The sequence below is a fragment of the Marmota monax genome, unplaced genomic scaffold (assembly GCF_021218885.2).
Source record: "Marmota monax isolate L192 unplaced genomic scaffold, Marmota_monax_Labrador192_F-V1.1 WCK01_AAM20220418_F8-fsc00077, whole genome shotgun sequence".
Classification (NCBI taxonomy): domain Eukaryota; kingdom Metazoa; phylum Chordata; class Mammalia; order Rodentia; family Sciuridae; genus Marmota; species Marmota monax.
The window spans coordinates 28874-54845 of NW_026694610.1; the positions used below are offsets into that span (position 1 = coordinate 28874).

The following is a 25972-nucleotide window of genomic DNA, read 5'->3' on the forward strand; positions in this document are numbered from 1 at the left end:
TCTGAATTGAATAAAGCACACAGTTCTGGATACATGGAAAGAGTCTAAGCAAGTTTGGTACAATTTGTCTTCGGGATAGGCAGCTGCCTTTGGACATGTTTGGATTGGATGTAGTGTCTAGGTGTGGGAAAGAGATCAGATTTAAATATATACCACCATGCTGGAGGGTTCAGGACTAGTCTTGAGAGTGTAAGCAGAGGAAATTCAGGAGTGTTTAAAACTTGGTATCAAATAGGATATTGATGCCTGCAACTGACTTTGAAACTCATCATGAGCCACACACACCCCAAATGTGAATGGATAATGAATGGATGTGAAAAAGAAAAGAATAGCAAAAGCTAACCATTATAGAATCAAGGTGGGGGATATGTTGGCATTCACATTCAATTTCAAATTTAGAATTTGTGTATGCTGGAAATTTTGTATAACAAAATGTGGTGCAGGGGGCTGGGGTTGTGGCTCAGTTGTAGAACACTTGCCTAGCATGTTTGAGGCACCAGGTTCAATTCTCAGCTCCACATATAAACATATGAAAAAAAAATAAAGGCCCACCAACATTTAAAAAAATATTTTTTAAAGTGTGGGTGAAATTTAAATGTCGAATAGGGCAGATGGAGCTGGGAATAGTAGAGAAACATTGTGTTTGTACAGTCTTAACCAGTGCATTTGTTAACCAATGCATTGCTGTTATCTGTTAAATAAGATATCAGCAATAAATTTTCTTTCACTAGCTGGTAGATTTATAATCTTACAAAAGCCTAATGAGATTAAGGCAAAGCCATGCTTCTAAGTTAATAAGTAGCCACATAGGTCAAAAATATAAGCTATATTCCTGCAGTTTTTACTTGAGTTTTGTCATTGCCATTTCCCCCAGAGCTAGTGAGGAATGATAGGCATCATCTCTGAGGACAGAGAAGGTCCTGGACTCCCTAGACTGGCATTGCCAATGGCCATAGAAATTTTTATTTTATGGAAATAAAACTAGGTTCTGTGTCTTTAAAAAGTGAAAAGACGTACTCTTACTCATGTGTGCAAGGTATCTTTAGTACGTCTGCCTCAAGGAGTTTCCATCAGTTCACTTTCTTGCATGGTACATTGTACATATGTTTTCCTGACTTAATAGAAATAGCTTATTTATTGCTATTACAAACTCCTTTCAGCAAATGTCAAAGAATAGATTGGAAAATAAAGAATCCAGGCAGTAAAAAGTGTACTTTTCTTTAGAAGCAGAAAAATCAGCTGTTCTATCTTTCTTCTATATACATAGCATTGTCCTAATCTATCTCAAGGTTCAAATCACTTTTCAAACTTTGTTGTTTCAGGAAATAAGGAATATACTAACAACAACAATAGCTAACATTTTACTCAGTGCTTCTGCTATGCCAGACCCTGCTGCAAATATTTTGAAATTATCAATTTATTAAATTCTCAAAACAACCCTGGAAAATAAACTACTTTTACTCCATTTCATGGATCTAGAAATCAAGGGAGAGGGTGGTTAAGTAATTAACCACTAGAATGATCCAAACCCAAACTGTCTGGCCTCCAGAGGCTGATGCCTAACTCTTCCATCCTGCTAGCTCTCCAGGGTGAAAGAAGTGCCACTAATCTTGGATTGAGGTCAGCACGAAGGGAGCTTGCTGTTTCCTATTTAACATGGATCTTCCTCTATCTCTCTGTGCAGGTATTTCCAGATGAGTTAGTACCAGATTATTAGGTAACCATACTCAATCAATACAGAAAGTCCTTCTCCTAAGACATATGCTGTGCTCATTTCTTTAAAATTTGGGTATTTTTATTAATTGACTGCCACTTTTTGCCTATACTTGTACATAAAAGAGTTATTTTGTGTGTATGTTTGTATCTGTTATTCAAAACACATTAAAGAAAACTAGAGGGAAAAATCCATAGCCACAGCTATTTCCCTTACTGTTCAATCCTTTCCACAACATTTTACATAGTTATAACAGCATTTTTTCATGTAAAGTTAACTTACAAGCATTTTTTTTTCAGGTTAGTCCACTTGTTAATGATCCCCTTAATGACTGCTGCACATTCCAGAAATTTAAGAGTTAAGATATAACAACTTACCTGGATAAGTAAGTTATAAGTAATAAGATAACAACTTACCTGGATAAAATCTGCATTGCTGTCAGGGTTTCTCCTATTAGAAAAAGTGGTGGAATGTGATGGACATCATTATCCAAAGTGCATGTACGAAGACTTGAATTGGTGTCAACGTACTTTGTATACAACCAGAGATATGAAATATTGTGCCGTATATGTGTAATAAGAATTGTAAAGAAAAATAGAAAGTGTAATAAACATTTTCAGACATATAGATGATAGTTGTTTTCTGACCCTGAATCATTTTCTTAAAAAAGTCCAAGAGGTGATCAAAGCAACTAAATTTTTGTTACTTATGAATATACACAGTGAGAGAGGAAAATTTTAAATCTTTCCAGGTTCAGTTCCTTACAAGTAAAATAGTATTAAAGAACTACTTTAAATAAATTAATTACTGTTGAATGGAATGCTTCTAGTTATATTCAGTTAATGTTCAAATCTCCTCTCACAGGATATATGGGGAGCTTCTCTACCGACATCTAAGTGAGATTCGCATATGTAAATTCTTAAATTAGTGTATATTACATCTTTTCTCTCTGGTGAAAATATTTTACACATTTACATTTTATTTTATTACTGTTTATTGTTGCATGGCAGTTTTTTCTCCCTTATTTAAGTTACTCTTTTCTGATGTCATTTTCTTAAAAACCAAGACCTTTGTGGATAAATACTGCAGTCTTTTTCTGACTTTTCTTCTTAACTCTATAATCTATTTGGAATTTATTCTGATTTACGGGAGGCATTAAGTACAAGACTAAAATAATAACTACTTAGATACTCTCCCTAATTTTGTTACTGAGTAACAATAACAAACTTTTTTTAGTAAACTATATTTTATTTTTGTGTCATTATAACTTCTTTTCAATTATATAATTGAAAATATATAATATATATAATGTTTAATATATCCTAATATCTAATTAGATTTATCTAATTAGTTAATTTAGTTTTCTCCCTTCTATCATTGCTTCTCTTTTCCACAATATTTATTGATGTCCTTATTCACATATTTTTCTAAGCAGATTTAATGGTAATTTTATTCAGTTGTTTAAAAATTCTAGTTGTGATTCAAACTGTAGTTACCTCAGGGTAGAAAATGAACTATTGCACAGTATCTAGCTTTCTTTCTTAGTATTGCTCTGTACAGAATTCAATTTACTTTTTACACTTCGCCCTTCAGAGGTTTTTCCTCCTACTCAAGCAGTCCTACGTCTTCTCACATCTTCTCACAATGACTTTTCAAGTTGGGGTGTTGTCTGGCCAGGAAATAGAAAGCAGCCCAGAGAATAAAGCCATCCCACATTGCGCAAAATGTGTAGTTCCAGTAAAAACGACTTGTAGACACCACTGTGCTACCGGGCTAATTGGTCCCTGGGAAAGAGGAGTTGTTCTTGCTAGTATTTTTGTTGTAATGCTCATTCTGTTTTATTTTTTTCTCTTAATGTGGTTATTAGAGGCAAAATCGAAGTGTTCAGAAATGTGTTCTCCACAGACTTTCATGCTCTAGCTTCAACAATCCCTTCAGAGTCATATACTCCTCTATGAAACCCTCTTCAATGAGCCTGTTTCATCAATTTTGCTAAGTTTTTAAAGAAAATTATAAACAACAAATCACTCGTTGGAGTGTGACACTTTCATTCACAAGGCATGTAAAATATTTCCCTGCTATAAACCTCTTCAAAGATGGCTGTAAATCATCATTTGAAATGCTTCCACTGAATGACTAATCCTTGGGCCACTTAATTGTGAAATTACAAGTCATGAACAAGTCACATGGTTCTATCTTAAAACTGTTATTACTTAGCTTATTTATTAAGGTGGCTTCAGAAGAAAACATGCTTATGTATCAAGAAGGGTTATTAGAAGCAAAGACAGTAGGGTCTTTGCTCTTAAGAAGGCCACCATTTGTTTTCACTTGCCCTGCAAATCGAATACCTTATCATTTTAAAAGGTGTCTACCCACATCCCAACATTCATGGGATGAAGCTCACCCAAGAAGTTTGCACAAAGACCCTTCCAGAGTTGACAGGACAAAATCTCACCTGCCTTCCCATCCCCAAATACAGTGATCACTGGACCACGTGATTTACAGGGGGAGGTTCAAAGGTGGCTAATCAACTCCCAGCTTTCAAGTAATCCTAACACTTAACGAAAAAAAGAAAGAACAAATAAATAAGAACATTAGAAGTCATATTTATCACTCCTCTTAATACTACCTTAAAAAAAAAGGTTCCAAATAATTTGGCAATTTTGTGGTGATTTTTTTTTTGTGTGTGTTTAATTTTACTTTACAAAGCTATTCTGATTAATGTTTGAAAAATGCTTCATAGTCACCAAATATAATGGAATTTTTTTGAGTCTTCTTGATGGCATTTGAAAGTCTCCCCCTTGAGTTTTGAAATATGATTGCTCCCTGGTGTCCCTCTGTACCCCTCTAACAACTCTCCGTCGGTCCCCCTTTGGGTCCCCATCGTTGTCTAGTTTGGTAGTGGTCCAGGTACATCTTTGCCACCTCTCTTTCTGCTTGCCCTCCCTGGACACTCTCGGTCTCTTTCAAGGCTTGGGCTGCTGCTCCTCTGCTGATGACTCACACATCTGGCACCTCAAAAAACCACCTTACTCACAATGAAGTCACCTTTCCCCAAATCTGTTCCTCCTCCTATATTCCATAACTTGGTGAGTGCAGCCACCATCTTGGGTTGCTTTTTTTTTTTTTTTTTTTATTTCTCCGTGGTCACCAGCACACTGACACCTTATAATCATATACCATTGCCTTTTCTCCAGATTTCATAATTGAGGCCAGTGTTCTTTTTGACCAGACTGTTATCATCTGCTGTCTCACACTCCTGAAGTCCATCCTCACTCTGCTACTGGATTCTCTTTCTAAGCACACATCTAATTATGTAACTTTCTAGCTTAACCCACATCAGGCTCCTATTGGCCGAGTGCAGAGTCAACAAGCCATGACCTGTGGGTCAAACACATCCCACTGTCCACTTCCCACAGATAAAATATTATGGGAACCCATCCATTCATTTATGTAAGCTCTAGGGCTGCTCTCCCGCTACACCGGCAGAGCTATGGTGTCTTGCCAAAGATCCTGTGGTTCCAAGAGCTAAAATTATTTACTCTCTGAACCTTCACAGAAAACATTTGCTGATGCCTCGTCTAGTGGATAAAATCTGAACTTAAAATATAGCATGTAAAGTCTCCACTCTTTGTCTGCAACCTCTAAACCCAGGCCCTGCTCTCACCCCACATCCACCCACTCTCAATGCTTGCTCTCCCTGACCGCTGGCAGGTTCCCAGCACTGGCTGATAGACATTTCTATGGTGATGGACACTCTAGCCAGCCAGAACAGCAGTCCTTGGAGGCAGATCCTTGTTCAATTTGTCTCCACTTTAAAAGTCCCTAATCCAGTGCCTAGAAGCTTAATTAATATTAGTAACTTGGGCTGGGGTTGTGGCTCAGTGTAGGGCACTTGCCTAGCATGTGTGAGGCACTGGGTTCGATCTGATTCGCAGCACTGCCTATAAATAAAAGAACAAAATAAACGTGGAACTCATTTCCCTGGCTTTAAAATATATGTATTAGTAATTTGTTCAATGGATTAATTAATGTCACATTCAATTTTTTTCCCCAATATGTCTTTTGCCTTTGCTTTGATAAATGAAGAATGATAAAATAAAAATAGAAAAAAATAGACATCGTGGTAACACCCTTCCCATTAGAAATTGACTTATCTCTGAGAAAATAGCTGATTACAGTGTCCTAGGCAATCTGATTTTATTCACACATTTTATCGTTCAACTTCACAATAAGATCTTTGAGACTTAGAGTCCAAAATGCCACATTCCTCTAAAAACAGTAATTAGGAATCCATGACCATTCCATCAATCTACTTGCCTGACCTCTATAAATCTGTTCATTCTACTTTTTTTGAGAACACTGGTTACTTGTGATGTATGTGAACCCTTAGCTAGTGATATAACTTGCTTAATATTTATCCATAGATAACTTTTAATATTGTCTAGACTAAGAACAGACAAAAAAAACTCTACGGGAATGGCCATGTGGCACTAGCAAAGGCTTCAGAGGCTGAAACTCCCTTACAAGGGCGAGGGGAAAAAATAATAATATAGTTTTGAGACCATCCAAGAAACTAGCCCAGTTAGGTGGATTTCAAAGTTTGCCAAGAATCTAAAACTGCATGTTTACAGCATTTAGAATATCAAATCAAGTCTTCCATATACTTCCTCTTTGAAGTTCTAACTTAAATATTGATACTAGTTAGGAACTCTTTTTGCCTGTGTAGAATTAAGAGCTCTTTAAGATAAATTGCTTCAAAATGATTTATATTCTCTCAGCCCTGACATTTCTTAAATTGTTAGGGTTTAAAATCAGCTTGTTTTCATCCATCTCAAGTGGTTCTTAAAGCTCCAATATCTCATTCATATGCAACATTTTATCCCTGCAGGATCAGGGAATGTACAGAAAGGATAAAACATTGATGGAGCCTCCATCTACTTACCAGATCACCACCCTATCATTCTTGGACCAAGAATTAGGGTCACGTACCCGGCAGTCTTGGGAATCAATGGCTTGATGGATTTTTCCCAGAGCTTGTGGACAGTCTCCTGAGGCAGAATTTGTGCAAAACCACATCTGCCTTTTGGAGTCTGCTTAATCTTGAACAAGATTAATGACCTGGTTTCCCTCTCCACTTTTTTAGGTGTTCTGCATATTAAATGAGCTGATATGCATTTTGATATAAATAGTCATACAAGGCTGGCTGGGTCCAGGGCCCAGGCTCCACACCTCTGTTTTACTCAGTCTTGAATGAAATGCTGCTGTTTCTATTCTGTTCCTCCTTGTTTTGCCTTTTGTCACACAGCTATACAACATGGGCATTCTTATCCTTTCACTTCACATAGATCTGTAACATCTTTTTCAAAACCAAGTAATATTCCCACATCTACATATACTGCATGCTGTCTCAATTATCCCCTCCCTAAGAACTTGTAATTTTTGCTTTTATGTTATGAAATTCTCTTTCAGCTCTCAGAATTATTTCCAGTGGGGGCCTAAGAGAGAAGCCCATGTGAAAAGAGTGTGTGGCAGTATAATTTGGAGCTCATGTAGGAGGAAATATTTTCATTCCTCTTGGAAAGGGATTGTGGTATAAACTCGTAAGGTTTATAATACTGTTAAGGAAAAAATAGCTATTTCAGCCAAATGATCATAGGGTGGATTTCCCACTAGGGTCGTCTATATTATAAGTAACACTGTGAATGGCCTTTTAAGGTTGTACAGAACACAATTCATTCAATTCATTCCTTTGTCTGCCAAGAACCACCCTTAGAAATTAAGGGAACTAGCCTGGTGTAGAGGCACACTTCTGTAATCCCAGCAGCTCAGGAGGCTGAGGCAGGAAGATTGTTAATTCAAAGCCAGCCTCAGCAAAAGAGAGTTGGTAAGCAACTCAGTGAATCCCCATCTCTAAATAAAACACAAAATAGGGCTGGGAATATGGCTCAGTGATCAAGTGCTCCTGAGTTCAATCCCCAGAACCAAAAAGAAAAGAAATGAGGAGAACTTAGGCAATAGGTTAGAACTCCACCCCCACACTCCCATCCTTTACCTCACTTCTCTCCTATTTTACCACCATCCATCACTCTAGGTTCTAAGGAATAAGAGAAAGAGGAAATGGGAGAGATGAAGGTGGGAATCATTGGGAAGATGAAGAAAATGAGCTGAGCTAAGGAGATGCAGCTTCAGAACCAGACAGGAATTGAAGATTATGTTCCCTTCTACCTTGACCATCTCTCAGATTCAAGAATTGGGGAGACCCTTGGGTGGCAGTACATCTTTCAGAGTGATCCAGTGACACTCAGGTCTCCATGAGCAAGTTGAGTGGCCCACAAGGCATGGCTGGTGCAGAAATATTCAACAATGCTGTCCCTACGAGAAGCTTCTCATGTGATAGGAGGGGCTCTGTTTTAAAGCTCAGCTGTCAGAAACAAGAAATAAATCAAAGAACCACCCTAATGCCTTCCCTGTGGGCTTTATAAAACTCTCTAAACCATGTTAACGTATTTTCTACTTGTTATTATTCTGGCCAAGCCCCTAAACTGACTGCTGATCTGATGGTGGTGGTTGTAGAGATGATATAGAGAAAGGATCCTCCTCCCTCTTCTTCACCTGAGTAAGAGTTCTCTGTTAGACTTCATGGTCCTCATCCAGCATTTCCATCACACAATTTCTTTCTTTTTTTTTTTTAGGTATAGATGGACACAACACAATGCCTTTATTTTTATGTGGTGCTGAGGATCGAACCCGGGTCCTGCCTGTGCTAGGCGAGCGCTCTACCACTGAGCCACAATCCCAGCCCCACACAATTTCTTTTTATTGTCACTTCCACAGTAAGCAAGTGGGTCAGTCTTCTGCTTGGAATCCTTGATTGTAGAAACCATATCCCCTGCAATTTTTAGGTATTGCTGTTTTTCTGTGAACAAATTATTCTTAACTTACTATGAACAAATTATTCTTAACTTCATTAAATACATTGATCTTTGCCAAGATGTACTTAGGAGATTTTTTTCTCCTTAGAGTGAATTCTTTAGGAGAGGCCCAAAGGAAGAAACTAAAAATCAACCTAACAAAGTGTAGACCATTTTTTTCCCTCCTTAGACTTCCTTAACATATATCCCCCAGTCATTTTACATACACACACATACATATACCCACATACATAATGCATGTGATGTATGTAATATATATGTGCACATACATATACACATACACATGCAGAACTTCCAATAAATAAATTTTTTAAACACAATGTAAACTTTACCACCTTAACTATAGTAAAGTACACAGTTTGGTGGCATTAGCTATGTTCACCTAGTTGTGTGCATTGTACATGTCCTTAGTTTAGGGCAACAAGTTATTCTTAATCTGGATGCCATCAGCCTCTGTGTTGGTTATTCCTCCCATATCTGTATGATTGGTTCATACCTAATGCTTCTCTATCTTTGTCTAAATTGAGGATAAATATAATTAGTAGAATAGACTCAAGACAAAGAGACAGAGATAGGTTCATATCAACATCCTCTGAATGGTATTTTAGCCAAATACTATATTCCATTGTTAATACAGATCACCTCCCTATGTAAGAAACCTCTCACCTTCTTTCCAATTTTGTTTTTCCAACTAGTTATTTGCATGAATACTTCATATTCACATCAACGGAGGTATTCAAAGTCTCCCAAACTGGCTCCCTTTCCCACCAGTACGCCCATTTTGTCTTGAAGAATAAAAACACTATAGTCATTTTAACTCTTTCTTCCCTTTTCTCCTTATATCTGGTCTGACACTAAGCCTCCTGTTCAGTGATTGTCAGAATTTCCCATGTCACACCCACACAGGAGATGACGGCATTTGAGTACTTGAGTGAACAAAAATAAATAAATAAAAAGGCTACTCATGCCTGGAAGCAGTTGCTTGGTGGGGCAGTGTCCCCCAAAGTCCCCAAGGCCATAGTGGATCAGGATTTCAACTACCTGTAACACCTGGGCACACACCAATTGGAAAGCTCAAATTTAATCCAATTTCTTCAAAATACCTCTTATATTTGCTTCTTTATTTTTATTTCTGCAGCTACTTTCTCAAGGCCACCATCTCATACTTGGATCATTATAACAGCTACCTAAATGCTCTCTTAACTTGCGCTAAAATGTATCTTCTCTGGTGCCACTGGATGACCTACCTAACAAGTGCTTTTGGCATCAACTGACAGTTGTTTCCAATTACCTATGATGGTCCAACCCTATTTTTTTTTCAGGATAATTTTCTCTCATGTGATAATCCTTTGGTTATTCTTTATAACTTTCTGATTCTTCCCTTATTATGTAACTGTCTGCATCTTCATCATCATCTGTCCAGCTCTGCTTGGAATCCTTGATTGTAGAACCTGTATCCCCTGTAATTTTTAGGTATTGTTGTTTGTCTGTAAACATGACATCTCAAATTCTGAAGTTTTACCAAAGCATTGTAGTTCCTCTGCCTGCATATGCCACACCACACTACTCTCAAAGAGATTTGATGTTAATTAATGTACTTTATTTTCTGTAATTTCTCTCACTCTTTTGCCAGAGTTACTTAATAGTTATTTTTCTGTTCTTGAATTACTATAATATTAAAAATCTCTAATACTTCCTTCAGTTATTAAAGTCCAGAATGTCCAGTGAGTTTTCTAAGACACATTAGTCTCTTTAAATTAGAGATCTAGTTCCATAGATCATCAAGTTATTTTCAAACCTATTCTTCATTTTAGAGCAAAGGAAGCAGTATGTTAATTCCCTCATTGATTCATGCTTGAGCTTTAACAACACAACTAAAATATCCCTTGGCACACCTGGAATTCATCCAGTATCTGAGAGGCTTAGAAAACAAACAGGTATCTTTTGGTCCTGGTGCTCTCAAACTGCATTACCCAATGCTATAACCACTAGCCATATATGGCTGTTTAAATTTTAATTCATTAAAATTAAATTATCTGTGTGCAGTGGTGCACGCCTGTAGTTCCAGCACTCAGGAGGCTGAGATGAGAGGGTCACTGGAGCCCAGGAGTTCAAGATCCCCCTGAATAACACAGTAAGACTCTTTTTCTAGAAAGAAAGAAAGAAAGAAAGAAAGAAAGAAAGAAAGAAAGAAAGAAAGAAAGAAAGAAAGAAAGGAAGGAAGGAAGGAAGGAAGGAAGGAAGGAAGGAGAAATTAGAGGTTCTATTCTTCATTTGCACAAGCCACATTTCAGATGCTTGATAGTGGGATGTAGTCAGTGGCTACAACATTGTACCACACAAATATAGGACTTTTCTATAATTACAGAAAATTGTCCAAAGTATTGGATAATACTGCTCCAGGAACTTATCAACAGTTAGGTCTTTTTTTTGAGAAATACATATTTAATGTTATTTATGGCAACTGATGTTATATTAGCTACAGGGTTTTGTATCTATTTAATAGTTATCATGCATAAGGATTTTCCTCATCATTTATTCATTCAGTGAAACACTTAGTTCCTAATATGTGCTTTAAAAAGTTCTAACAAGTGTGTATGCAATAAAAAATGACAGCTCCTATATAGCTACTTGGTCATCGGCACCATGATATGGAAAAAAAAAAACAAAACAAAACGGTTTAAGCAGCATAAAGAGACCAAAATGATTCTATAAACAAGTAGTCTGTCTATGTTTCATGATTTGGGCCAAAAATGCTAAATGTAAATCTATGGCAAATTGTTAACACCCCCTCTTTTCCTGCTTGGACAGCTGTGGATGACATCTGCATCAAATCAGCCAAGAGCTATTTATTTTTGAAATATGCATTCACCCCTTTCTAAGCCCAAAGGGTAAAAATGTCACCTTTGTTCATTTCTCAAGAAAAATATTAAGATCTTGCACTGGCTGTGAAAGGAAAAGCTCTCCTCAGAGTGTTCCCTGTAATTCCCTCTTCATCTCATGCTTTCTGACAATCACCATTTCTTGCCTCTGTTCTTAGCTATGATCTGAACAGGAAAACAATTCCTTTTCTCCACAAGCCACGTTGGCCTCTTCTCTTACAGGGAATTTTAATGAATATTGAGCTCATGTTTATGAATTAGATGATTTTGGATTTTGTAATTGTTTCCTTGTATTTCAAGGGCTGTGGGCTTCTTTTCACAATAGGACTGTTAGAGGCAATTGGAACCCCATTACTAGGACATAGCTCAAAGGGAGACAACCAATGTGTGTGTGTGTGTGTGTGTGTGTGTGTTGAAAGAGAGAGAAAGGGGGAGAGAGAGAAATGCCCACCTGTAAGTCTTTTTCTGTTTTTTTTTTTTTTTTTTTTTTTTTAGTTGTAGTTGGATACAATCCTTTTATTTTATTTATTGTTTTATGTGGTGCTGAGGATCAAACCCAGGGCCTCAAACATGCTAGGCGAACGGTCTACCACTGAGCCACTATCCTAGCCCCACCTAGAAGTCTTTAGAAGCATAAATTCAATTAAAACCACAAACTACCTTGAACACTTACCCTTTCCCAGCCTTTTCATAGTTTTACACAATCAGACCAGCCGACAGAGTGCTGCTATGACTACGGAGTGAGCATAAGATGCTATTAGATGACCTCAAAATAAGCCTGGAGGTCACACATTTGTAGTCCACAGTTACATACTTGAAGTCTCAGCCACAGATAACAGGAACCCTCCCACCTTCGAGAAATACATCAGGCACATGTGAGCTAGAGAAAGACCAGAGCAGCGGTTCTCAAAGTGTAGCCAAAGGTCCCTGGGAACCACCTTTCCCCTTCTGACAACCCCCAAGGTCCAAAATACCTACAGAATAATACGAAGTTGCCATTCGATTTTTCATTCTCATTCTCATATGAGTACTCAGTGGAATTTTCCAGAGACAGCACCATTATCTAAAAAAGCTATTAAGATATTCTGTCCTTTACCAACTCCGTATATATGTGAGGCCATATCTTTATATACTTCATCTGAAACAGCATGTCACAACAGAGTGAATGCAGAGCCGACATGGGAGTGCAGCTGTTTTCTATTACACCCAACTTTAAAGGCATTTGTGAAACTGTAAAACGATGCCATGCCACACACTGAAGTTTTCATTTTGGAAGATATATTTTTCAAAGTGCATCATTCTTGTTAGTATGTAAAGTTTATTATTATTTTTAAATGGATTAATAAATCAGTGAAAATTTTCTCACTCATTACCCACATTAATAAAGGCTCTCTGGAGTCCTCCAATAAATTTTGAGTATTCAAAGCTGTCTTGAAACTAAAGAGTTTGAGACCACTGTGCTAGAATATGACCTGTGTAAGAAAGAAAGAAAAAAAGCAAATAGAAAGAAGCCTGTTTCTAGGCCAACCAGACGGCTCTGCTAAGGATGCCTACCATGGCTTTTCTCCCCATCAACTAATTATCCACAGTTTTTTGGAGGCTACATCTAAGTCTTACTTTTTCTTATAAACCAAACTATTGATTTGCCCAGCCAAATATTTCCAGCTCTTTGCAGTTGCATACAAACTCGTTTATTTTTTTTCATAGAATGTTTACTTTTAAACGTCCCACTTGCAATAGCTTCAAATGAGGATTTAATGTTAATGTGAGAAGGTGGTTGTGTCTGTTGGCAGCCTGGGCTGAGGTTGGATATTTGGTAACAGCATGTGAATGCTGCTTCTGAGGCCTGCTGCAGGACAGCTGTGGGTTATTGCAAAAAGAATGGATAGCCTGCTGCTCAAATTGTCCCCAACTTTCTGGTAGCTTGTTATTTTTTTAGTTTCACATAACTTTTATTTTTAGGTAGTATGGGCTAATGCTACCAGGAAGGCTTACATAAAATTGATCCTGATTTGGTATAAGAATGCAATGTTCATTTTGATCAAAGCTGACTACTAAAGGCAATTGATATGCATGTGTATGTATGTGGATGTGGATGCTCTTATATAGATATCATTCACTCTCCCACTTTCAGCCACTCTTATCTTTGGCTTAGAGAAAGTTCACCCTTGTCCATTGCAACACAGTAACCCATTTCTCAAAAGCTAAGGATGATAAGCAGTTCTGCATCCCTGTAGCTTCTCTTCTGTCTTAAACCTGCTTGCAATCACTTTTCAAGACCCATCCCCTATGTGAAAAGCTGCTGTTACATCAGTGACCCAACCTTACCTAGACCCTTTTCAAAGGCTGATGAAGCAGTGGTCTCATGACAGAAGCTCAACTGGACAGGCTGTGGCTGGGACATGCTGACTCTGTGGGAACTTGGACTTCCCTATCTCAGCTCTTCCCTTTGTGAAAAAGAAATACTCTATACCTCTGCTCACCCCATGGTTATGGATGAATTTTGAGACTATTTCGCCTCTGAGCTTCTTCTTACCACTTACCACTTTCTCCATTGCTTACACTGTCCTCCTCATTTTCATCCCACCAAATCCTACTCATTCTTCAAGCAGCACTTCAGGGTCCCTCCAGTGTGTAACAATTTCTCATAACTGCTCTACTTATTTGATGCCTACAATATACTGCCCTGTAAGTCATTGGACTATCAATTTTCCAGAAATACATCATTTGTTTTGCCAAACAGCCTGACTTTCTTGAGAGTAGAGGTTTTATCTTAACTAACTTTTACCATAGCACCCAGTAGAAAGTTTGTCACCCAAAAGGTACTTAATACATTCAGTGCGCACTCATTGTGTGCCAAGATCTATGCCAGGTACTTTAGAATGCATTTTCTAATTTAATTTGTGAACTTGAGGCTCAAAATGGTATGGTGATTTTCCAAGGTAACATGGAAATCCAGGAACAACAACAGCTGGGCCGGCAGGTAGAACTATTGGACCCTGAGCTAAGTACTTCTATTTTATCCGCACTGCCTTCCCCAATAAATACTTCTTTGCTAATAGCTCTTGCTGCTCGCTATCTGTATCTTCCTCCTTATTCTAATCAATAAACATTACAATGAAACTTGAGTATAGTTTCCTTTTAAAATGAAAAGATATCTGTACAAATCACTGTGTTCGCTTTCCATTGCTGTGACAAAATAACTAAGATAAACAAAGGAAGAAAAGGTGTAGTTTGGCTCAAGGTTTCAGAAATCAGTCTATGGTCACTTTACATGTTGCTTTGGGGTCTGTTGTGGCATACTACATCATGGAAGGAGTTTATGTTAAAGAAGGCTGCTCACCTTGTGGTGGCCAGCAAGCAAAGAGAGAAGTAGGGGCTGGAGTCCCAGTATTTCCTTAAGGGCACACAAACGATGACCTAACTTCCTCTCTCTAGGCCCCACCTAGGACATAAGAGGGTTGGAGTGGAGGAAATAAGTGCTAACAATCCCTATTACTACTAAAGCAATTTTAATTTGTACATTTTAAATAGAGATTTCCTCTGAAAGAAAGTCTTCGACAGTTTTTAAAACTAGTCTCAGATCTTGGTACTGTTGCTTTGATGGGCATCCCTCTCAGCAAAGACATTAAAATATGGCCTAAACATTGCTATCTGCCCCACAGATTGGAGAAAACACCAAGCACTGATTTAGGCAGGGCTTTCCCAGAACAACTATGCAGCTAAGAGAACAAACTCAACTCATCAATTCTATAACAAAAAAATGCCACAGAGTTCCACGTGCGCCAAAATATTTCCTCCATTGGTCAGATATGGCAATGACTGAGTACCTACCCAAATGGCCTTGGGGTCTAAGAATCAGAAACTCCAGAGGCTGCAACTTCAGCAGAACAGTACTGCATTTAGGGAATCAGAAGATGGGAGGTTAAACCAGTCTGAACTGAACCTAATTAGTTATTTATTTCTCTGCACCTGTGTTTGCCGGTCATGGGAATGGAGATGAGAATTCTTATTTCACATCTTTAACGGGTTTTAAATGAATGTCTTCTGAATAGGTGGGTGGATATGTAGATTGATGGACAGAGAGGCAGGTGGATGGAAGAATAGTCTTGTTGGGAGGGGGAGGTTTGAGTGATGAAGATCTGTAGGCACTTGAGAAGTAATGGAAATTTTTACTACTTCAATACTGGCTGATATTATGCGAGGAAAACCATAAACTTCTCTTTTTTTTCTAACCCCATAGCAAATGAGGCCAGAAAAGTCTATTTTAACTTTTCTCTGTGCTAGTACAAATTTTCAGTTAAAAGATGAATGAGGGGCTGGGGCTGTATCTCAGTGTCTGAGTGCTTTGCCTAATGTGTGAAAAACTGGCTTCAATCCTTAGCATCACATAAAAATAAACAAAACAAGAGCATTCTATGCGTGTACAACTACAAAAAAAATTTTTAAAAAGATGAATAAATTCTGAAGATATAATGTGTAGCAGAGAAACTATAGTTAATAATAATGCATTGTATACTTGAAATTTGCTGAGAGAGTAGATCTTAAGTGTTCTGACCACAAAAAAAAAAAAAGAAAGAGAGAGAGAGAGAGGTAACTATGAGTTACCTTTATATAGAGTGATGGGTATGTTAATTAGCTTGATTGTGATAATCACTATATATATAAATAATATACACCTTAAATATATACAGTATTATTTGTCAATTATACCTCCATAAAGCTGTAGGAGAAAACAAAGGAAAAACAAATAACAAAAAGAAAATCCATCATTAATGACATGCAAAATGCTTCTGACACTTTATCTTCCTGCTTCCATGTTTAAGGACCCTCATGGTTACATTGACCCATTCAGATAATGCAGGATAACCTCCCATGTGAAAGTTTATAATCACTTTCTTGAAAATTACTGTTTGTCATGTAACACATTCACAGTTACAGAGATTTGGAGGTAGAAGTCTGGGGTGGGGCTTGTTTTCTCCCTCACTGTAGGATGGTTTTGATTGTACTGGAAACACCACAAGGTAGTTTAGAAATTCTTGATCCTGGGCTCCAACAAATTCTGCTTAGATTGTCTGCAAACTGATATAGCTCAGATCAGTTATTAGTCTCTGCTAATGGCCAATGGCTAATTTCTGCTTGGATTTTTTTCCATTTATGGCCACTGTCATCACACAGCAGAGCCTGGTATTCCAGAACAAAGAACTTTAGTGCTATATATACATAGTGTTATGGTTTGGATGTGAAGTTTCCTCCCAAAGCTCACGTGTGAGACAGTGTAAGAAGAGGAGAAATGATTGGGTTGTGAGAGTCTTAACCCAATCAGTGAATTAGTTCCCTGATAGGGATTATCTGAGTGATAGCATGTGGCTGGAGGATATAGGAATTAGGGTGTGGCTTTGAGATATATATTTGTATCTGGAAAGTGGAGTCTCTCTGTTTCCTGATCACAGTGATGTGAGCTACTTCCCCCCACCACTCTCTCCCTCCATTATATTCAGCCTCACCTCAAGCCCCAAGGAATGCAGCCAGCCTTCTATGAACTAAGACCTTTGAAACTGTGAGCCCTCAAATAAACTTTTCCTGCTTTAAAAGTGTTCTGGTCATATCTTATTTAGTCACAGCAGGAAAAAAAAAAAGCTGAATAAAACATAACTATTTGCCTCCATTCTGCACCTAGGGATGGTGTCCACTCAGTTACAACTCAACCAGGTCCACGGTCCAGGTCCAAAGTCAAGTCTACCCTTGAATAAGGGATTATCATCCTCTTTTTACTAAAACACTCAGTTTACCATTTCAGGGATCCAAAGTTCCAGCATCCTGATGCGGCGAGCTCCAGCCCCAGTGGCATCCCAGCAGATGAGGTTAGACATTCAGACATGACTTGGTCCTTGGTTGCAGATACCTCTGACACACAGAGATGAGACTCTCTGCCACCATAAAAGAAAAGCCCCTTCCTTCACTATCCCATTTCATTTTCAAACATTGCTGAGAATTAGAATGGACAAATGATCAAACTAATTTTATAATGAAAGAAGGCTGTATTTATCTAAAATCTCAAAGAAGCCATCAATAGTGGTGTTATAATTGTATTTTAAAATATTATTAGCTTGTAGAATCAAAAATGGGGGAGATTATATCATAAGTGTGGGATCTTGCTTTATTACCTTGCAGAGTCCAAAAAAGAAGGAAATTATATCATATATAAAAATGAAAGAGCTCATATATTTTTGTCTTTTATTTTAATTTGTTAACCTCTTTGTTCAGCTGCTAGAATATTAAGGGGGAACACTACATTTGAAAACATTGACCCTAGTGATTTAACATTAAAGTTTCTGGCTGTTAGTATTTAGAAAAACAAGAACCTGTGATTTTACTTCCTCTTCCTTAAGTTCTGAAAAAAACTAACATCACATGGCTGTAGGTGACAATTTTTCTAATGTTGGCATATCTATGGTATAACGGGAAATCTTTGACCCATAAGAAGTTAAAATAACCTTCTCATTGTTTGATTGGTTTTGAGGAATTTTGAAAATAGAGGGGGAAAAAAACAACAATTTATCTATCACCAGGAATTGGTAAGGATTTTTGTCATGTTTGCTTAAAGTCTTTTCTAATATAAAAGAATAAATAATATATAAAGTTGAATTCCAAACATCATTATTCTGGGTCTATTTCCCACTGTTACCTCCCAAAGACCGTTCTATAATAATTTTACTGAATTTCTTCGGGGACTACTTCTTTATCTACCAACCAAGGTCAGTCCTGCCCAAGCTGAATTGTGTGGCCAGGACCTCAAGTCCCAGAAAATGAAGAAAATGTCATTGATCTGGTTAAAAGTCATCCTGTGGGATGGGGTTTTGGCTCAGTGGTAGAGTGCTTGCCTGGCATGCATGAGGCACTGGGTTTGATCCCCAGCACCACATACAATTAAATAAATAGATAAAGGTATTATGTCCATCTACAACTAAATATATATATATATATATATATATATATATATATATTTAAAAAGTCATCTTGCACTTCTGAGTCTTTTGCCTCTTATCCCATTCTGGCCACTGGTCTGGGGAGATGCATTATATGTGTGCCAAGAATAGACATTTTCACAGGTTGGCCAACCCTACTGTTCCCTGCTCTCTCAAAGTAAATGGACTTCCCCAATGGAAGATACTTTTGAGTTAGTCTTGTGCATTTCAGGAGACACAATTATACAAAGAACGAGCCTGGAGAGTTCCAAAGGCTCATGATGTGCATATTATGGGTTGCAAACCTAGTGATTGCTGAGATCAGGCTGGTGATCAAAATGAGGGAAGCAGTTACAGGAAACTGTGGAGGCTTTTCAGAGTTCCAGCAAATTGTTGCACTGGGAAATCAGGCTTTTCACAGAAACCCAGAAATTTGAATCTTTGAAGGTGAGATCAATCTAGTATTCACATCGTTGTTTCAAAGTTCAAAACTATAAAAAAGCTTAAACCGTAATATAGAAAACATTTTCATCCCCTTCACCTAGGTTCACCCAAAATTATAAAAATTTTGCCACATTATATGTGTGTACATAAACTATTTCCTAGGCCATTTCAAGGTAAATTGTGCAAATCATGACAGTTCATTCTTAGTATTTCCAGCATGCATCTCTTACGAGTATTCTCCCACTTAACCTGAGTATTATTAGCAAACCTGCAAAACATTAACAACTTATCATTTAACTGCCCGTATTGAAAGTTCTCTGATGGTCTCCAAACTATTTTCTAATCTTTATTTGTACAAGCCAGGATTAAATCAAGATTAACATATTGTGTTTGACTATTATGTATCTTTGGAATCTTTTGATCTAGATAATTTCTCCATCTGTTTATATTTTCAAAGCTATTTTTAATGGTTGGTGGTGAATATGATTTACATGAACGTGAATGTGTTCTTATGTATGAATGTATGTGCTCTCTCTCTCTCTCTCTCTCTCTCTCTCTCTCTCTCTTTCACACACACACACACACACACACACAGCAATAAAAGCAGGTATAGAGGTCAGCCTTATGCAGTGGGTTGTATTTTCTTTATTCAGGTGTAGTCTATCAAAAGTTAATGTGGATTTTGATCCATATTGGTGTGTTCTCTTATCAGGCATTGAAAGATAAAAGATAGAAAATTCCTTCTTTCACTGATATTTAATGAAGACCTGAGCACCTGACCTCATACTCTATTTTAAGGATGACAGAGGAAAGACACTTGGGGGAGTGAGGTAGATAAGTAGATATAAATGAAGCTTGCTGGACTCCTCCCTAAACCTACTGAATCCAGATTTTGCACTTTAAAAAATCACCTCCTGTTATTCTTATGAACACTAAAGTTTGAGGACTATTCTTTTAAAGAATTACAAACAAACTAAGAAGAGGACTCTAACTGGACAACTTCTAATGGAACCAAGATGTAAATATCCTAACACATGATGCAGTCAGTATTCTAAGAGGCAAGAGGGAGGATCAGAGGAGACTTAGGTGGGGGAGGTGATTAACCAGTAAAGAAGGAGGGGAAGAATGAGCCAACATGAGAGAAGAAATAATGCCCTCTGCACCTGGACAGGTGGTAAGGGCTTATAAAGGAAAGCCTTCAGTGCCAAGTTAAGGAGTTGGACTATTATTTTTCTTTCTGAAGAGCTGAAGAGCTAACAAATGGCTTTAAAGCAAACATGATCCAGTTGATCAAAGAAAGATCAAAATGACAGTCCTGCCAAGGGAAGATTCGAAGCAGAACATTGAGATGGAAATGTCCAATATGATCACCTATTAGGAGAGCAGTAGTGAGAGTCTCAGAAGTAAGCACTGAAAGACCCATGAAAAGTCATGCAGCTGGGGCAGAACAGGACAAGGAGAGACAGCCTTTGGCTCAGACAGGGACCTCGGTACACATTGCATGCTGAACAAAGGAACTTGTTAACAAAATCAAATGGGTGGAACCAACTTGTGGGGAACACTGTGGTTTTGGCCAGAGACACCCTTGTGTCCTTTGTCCATTTCTAGTCTCATAATTTTTTTCTCTCTTCTCTTTTCATCAGTGGTCTGGTGGGTTCAAGAGAATTCATTGGGCCTGGGGAGAAATGATTAGAAAACTTAAACTTTAAGAAATTCATCTTTCATTTTCTATTTTTGTTTATTTTTATAGTAGATAACATACTCCTGAGATAATACATGTGTGTATTTGTTAAAAGAAAAACTTTGGTCAAAATAAATTATTTGAGCAAGAAATGAATCAGCAATCAGGTAGCAACCAGAACCAGAAGAGGTTCGGAGAGCTCACTAGAGCAGTATGGGACAGCCTGCACAGACTACACTGGGAAAAAGGACCCAATCTTCTGGACTGGTCAGAGTGGTCAGACCAGTTAGACTGGAAAAACCCTAGTGAGAAGTTGATTGACAGTTGCTGAGTGCCAAAGTCCTAGTTTAGTTTCACTGTTTACATTGAGCTTTGGTTTGCCAGCATAGGACCTATTACACCTCCAGAGCCATCTCATCGTAATTTGGTCTTGCAATTATATTTGCTTATCTTGGGGTTCATTAATAAATATTCACATATTAAGGTGTACACTCATATATTAAAATCTTCGATAGCTACTTTCCTGAAGGACAAAAGATCAGGAAAAGAAGGACCAAGAGAGAAGGGAGAAGCAGGTACAGTTCTTTTTCCCCTACATGTCCAAGATTGCTGACTCCTTTCATAAGTATTTTTTCCCCTAATAAAATCCCATTTGGCAAAACCCCCTGGAAGTTATTCAAATCCCTTATGCCTTTTCCTAATGAGAACGTGGCGTATTTCTAGAATTTTAGATGCTCAGAGGCGAAAAACTCCTTCACATTGACCAGATAGCTTCTTGTTTTTCTGAATAGCAAAATAAGGAACAAGTTGGGGAAGGAACAAGAACATTGAGATCAGAAGGAGGCAGGGCAGAGGAAAGTAGGAAAAAGCCACCTTTTCTTTTTCTTTTTTTTTACATATCAAATCGGAGCCAGTCCTGCACCGTGATGGTTGAAATGTTTCTCTATGTGTGCATGAGTTTTGAGGTGAGGAAGAGTAAGTAGCTGCTAAAGTCAGGAAAAATAAGCAGAACCCTCTTTCTTTTATCCTCCTCTAAATAATCCATTCTCATTTTAATTACCCGTGTGTCTGGGCACAGAGTGGTTTCTGACAGTGGACAGTGAGCTCACTTGAGGAATGTACACCTTTGATGGACTGTGATCAAGATGCAATTGGCTTAAAGACAAAGCTCTTGACAAACAAACAGATGTCATCAGGGTGACGTGAGCTTTCGGAAGGGCATGGATTAATTTGAACTTCATCTGCTACTCATTAATCTTGGCAGTGGCAAAGGCTTGGCTCCACTGCCAAATCCACTCCCTTGCTGAAGGAGCAGAGGTGGAACCCTCCCCAATTTGTCTTCGGGTCCCTGGAGTAAAGCAAACCCTCAGGACTGTGTTGAAGCCTGACCCAAAGCCAGATCATTTTCATTCCCAAACTCATGCGTGGTTATTTACTTATAATAAATAAGTATATTTATTTATAATAAATAAACTTCCTCTTTTTCTGAGGAAGTTACTGTAGTCTTCAATGGCACAGCAGAGCTGGCATGGCCATTGAAAACAGATGACCTCTTCTTGAAAGACAACTAGGGTAGACATCAATTTCATGTTGCTCACTCCTTTGAGAACAAAATATCAACTTCATCATTTTTTTAAGTTATGGGGAGTGTTATCATTGCTAAAGTGAGAACATAGTGTTAACGTTTTAAACGTAATAATTAAATATTGTACTTACGAAAATTTGTACTTACAAAATATTGTACTTACTTACTGTTTTTAGCAATGAAATGAGTACAATATTTAGAGAACAGAGAAGCAAGTATATTGAGAGGCAATATGATAAACGGGTCAACTCCTCAAAGTAGACATTTTGCTGATCAGTTGGTATAGGGTAGAGATGAGGGTGAAATAAGATAGGGATGTGGAAGAACCCAGTAATATAATAAAGATAGAAACCCTGGCACTCTAAGTAGGTCCTTGATGCCTGGAGTTGCAAGTTTAGAGTGACGCCTGAGAGTAAATTGGCTCCCCCATCTCCCCTACACCCCCACCCACTCCCCAATTATCCTACATAGTGTTTTATTTCCTTGTGTTGTACAATAGAGCAGCTCAGGGTGGAGGAATAAAAGGCTAGTATTCATGTCCACAAAGAATGAACTATTCATTTAGATGTCCATCATTTGCTTAGAATTTCTCTTACATGGGGGAGGGGAAGCCCTGAACATTTAATAAAACATCCTCAAGCTCTGAGGTGTTAGTTACAATTCTATAGCAGATGGAAGGCCTGTTATTTTATTTAAGAAAACTTTGAGGGACTTTACTTTTATTTAATTGCTTAGGTCTCCCTGTAATTTATGAAAGCCTTTAGTGAGGAATAGCTACAAAAATAATAAAAACCTCATATTCAAGTAGTAACCCAATTTTACATTATCGTTTTCTTTAGAAACATAATGCAAGCAATTCTTTCCAACTTTGCCTTCAATTAACACCGTCTAAAGAAGTATTGCATGTACAGAAAAATATGCCCCTAGCATTTTGTATTCTTTCCTCTAAATGAAGAGGGAAAATACTAGTGCTGCTACATGGTGTCCTGAAAATCTTAGGTTAGAAGACATTCTCTCTTTGCTGCATCTGACCATTCACAGAATGTGGACATCCTGGGAAGTGTCAATATCACTCTGAAGGGACATACAGTTATGGGGAAAGGTCCCAGAGCAACCCTGCAAAAGGACTTTAATCAAAACAGTGTAGATCCCAGTTTCCTTGGGAAGAAAAAGAGGCAGATGGTGGGGAAATAGAAACTGGCTACATTCTCAGCACTATCCATCATCACCTACCATGGTGAGCAGGGTGCTAGCTGGGCTTCCATTAGAAGACAAGGTCTGGGTGGGATGGGAAATGAAGCTCAGTGGTAGAATGCTTGCCTATGCTGCCTGAGATCCTGGTTTGAGACCCAGCATGACAAACACACACACAAAGAGGAGGTCCCTGTTTGCTTATTTCCCCATCTATGTCAGCATTCAGGTCTCCTGTTAAAATCTGAAATTTCTTGATTGAAAAAAAAACATCTATGGGGTATACATGAGGCCAGGTGTAGCTTGTTCAATATCTCAAGTCCAGAAAGATGAGTTAATCTTTGAAGAAAATAATACTGAACTTGCTTTGCATTCTGGTGCACTGATTCATCAAGCCATATAGGCTTTTTTTTTTAAGTACATCAGAAAATTTGGGAGGAGATACGTTGGTCTTTGAAAATGGAACAGTTAAGTAGACTGATGAATAAGCTCTAAGAGTTATGCAGCTACAGAAACGAGATCCTAGTAAGACAAATTTCTGAATTTTTAATGATGTAATAAAAAATGTCTATTGAAAAACATGTTTTTGTTGGCTCAGAACATAGGTTGCACATATTTGGTCATATAGTAACAAATTTACACTGAAAATACTTTGTTTCTCTCATCCATTATAAGCCACATAACATACAGTGCCAAGGGAGAATCAAATGAGTTATCATCATATTATGTTATTATTGGTGTCAAACAATAATAGATTTGCCACATTGTTTACTTTATGAGTAAATATTTTATGAAAATTGGGACAATTGAGTACTTATTAACATGTAAATGGCTGTTCTCCCATGTATTTCAGGAATATGTCCTCCTATTATTAAACTCATCTCATGTCATTTTAGTTGATTAAATCTCCAACCCTATTCCTCTAACTTAAATTTTGTACTTCTTATTATCACCAAGAAACTTTTTATTAAATCTTCAAAACTTTTCAGGCACTGTCATTAAGCATAGCTACCATTTGTATCAAACAAAACATTCAAAATTTTAAATTGAAACTTTCTAAACGTATCTACTTTTTTTTTCTCCGCCATTTTAGAAAGCAAAAGTTTTAAATGTATATACCTTAACATGCAGGTGATAAGAGACATAAATTGCTATCTTCCCTTTCCTAAGACAATTGTGTAAAAAAGCAACAGCTCCACAAACCAGCAAGTTGCAGTCATCCTGTAATAAATTAATTCATTCACAACTTGTATAACATGCCTTCTGTAGGCCAGTCAATGTACTATAAACCAGGAATCAAATATACTATTGTGCTGACTCCCAAGGAGCTCAAGATCTGGTGGGAAAAGACAGACACAACTCTGATAATTAAAAGAGTGCAGAAAGCTGGTGGAAGGATGCCTGACCCAGGTTTATGGGACTGAGTTCAGAAGGAGGTGAAATCTACACAGGGCTTTGAAACATGAGTAGGAGTTAAAACAGTGCAAGAGAAGAGGGGAAGGGGAATTCCATGAAGGCAGGCCATGTTCTTTGTTTTGGTAGATTGTTTTATTTTGTTTGGGGCTTTGGAGGAAGGTTGGTGGAGGGGGGAAGAAATAGACAATTGTAAACTCCAACAAGGACTCATTCATGGCCTAAGATCAAGTGTCCTGTGTTGGGATCAAGTGTCCTCTTCTGCCTCTGCACTACAGCAATTCCTTCCTCATATTTTTTGGCCCTTTATTGATACTTTATTGATATTGATGAGTTTCTCACTCATCACAGTGTGACATGGTTACTTATACATTCTAGTCTCATTGGTAGTTATGCTACAGGTTTGTCTGCAGTAAAAGAGGCCCAGGAAAGACTGAGTTTTAAAAGTTAAGCTTCTCTTCCTTCTCGTGTTCTCTCCCTCAGAGCTATCCAGCAAAAAGACACAGTAGGATTACTCCCAGTGCCAGGGACCAGTCTCCTTATATCTTCTGGCTCTGCCATTCCTAGGGTATTGCCCCGGTCATTGGTGGCCCAGAATGGCCCAGGCACCCACAGCAAGCCAACCAACGGGGGTGGGGGGCAGCATGATGAGCTCTACTGCAGAGCACCACCAAGAAGCTACATAAACCACTTCCGCTTAGAGCCCACTGACCAACACTTACTCACGTAGCCACATTTGATGGCTAGAGAAAATGCCTTAGATAGTTGTGTGCTTACTGAAAAGCAGAGCTTCTTAGGATAGAACAAGTCTCAGCAACCTTCTTCTGCAAAGGGCTAGATAGTAAATAGTTCAGGCTGTGTACAGTCCTGTCAAGACATCATCTCCTCCTCCTCTTCTCCCTTCTCCTTCCTCTTATTTATTTACCATCCTTTGAAAATATAAAATCCATCTTTTTCTTAATAATAGGACAGATTTGGAAGGTGTGCTATAGTTCATGACCCCTATTGTGCACGAAGGGAAAGTCATGGTGGGAGGACAGTGGGCTTTTTCTCTGACCTAACTTCTACACGATCATAAACCACCACGAGGAAGACCCTGCCTTACTCAACTTTCTAGTCTGAGTAAAGTTCTTGGGCCACACAGTAGGCGTTTCATGTT

At 38.0% G+C, this 25972-nt stretch overlaps 1 protein-coding gene across 3 annotated transcripts in view; it reads left to right on the top strand.

The window, feature by feature from the left end:
• Positions 1–25972, top strand: part of Fyb1 (FYN binding protein 1) — a 164719-nt gene that overhangs the window by 18521 nt on the left and 120226 nt on the right. The window lies entirely within an intron of this gene.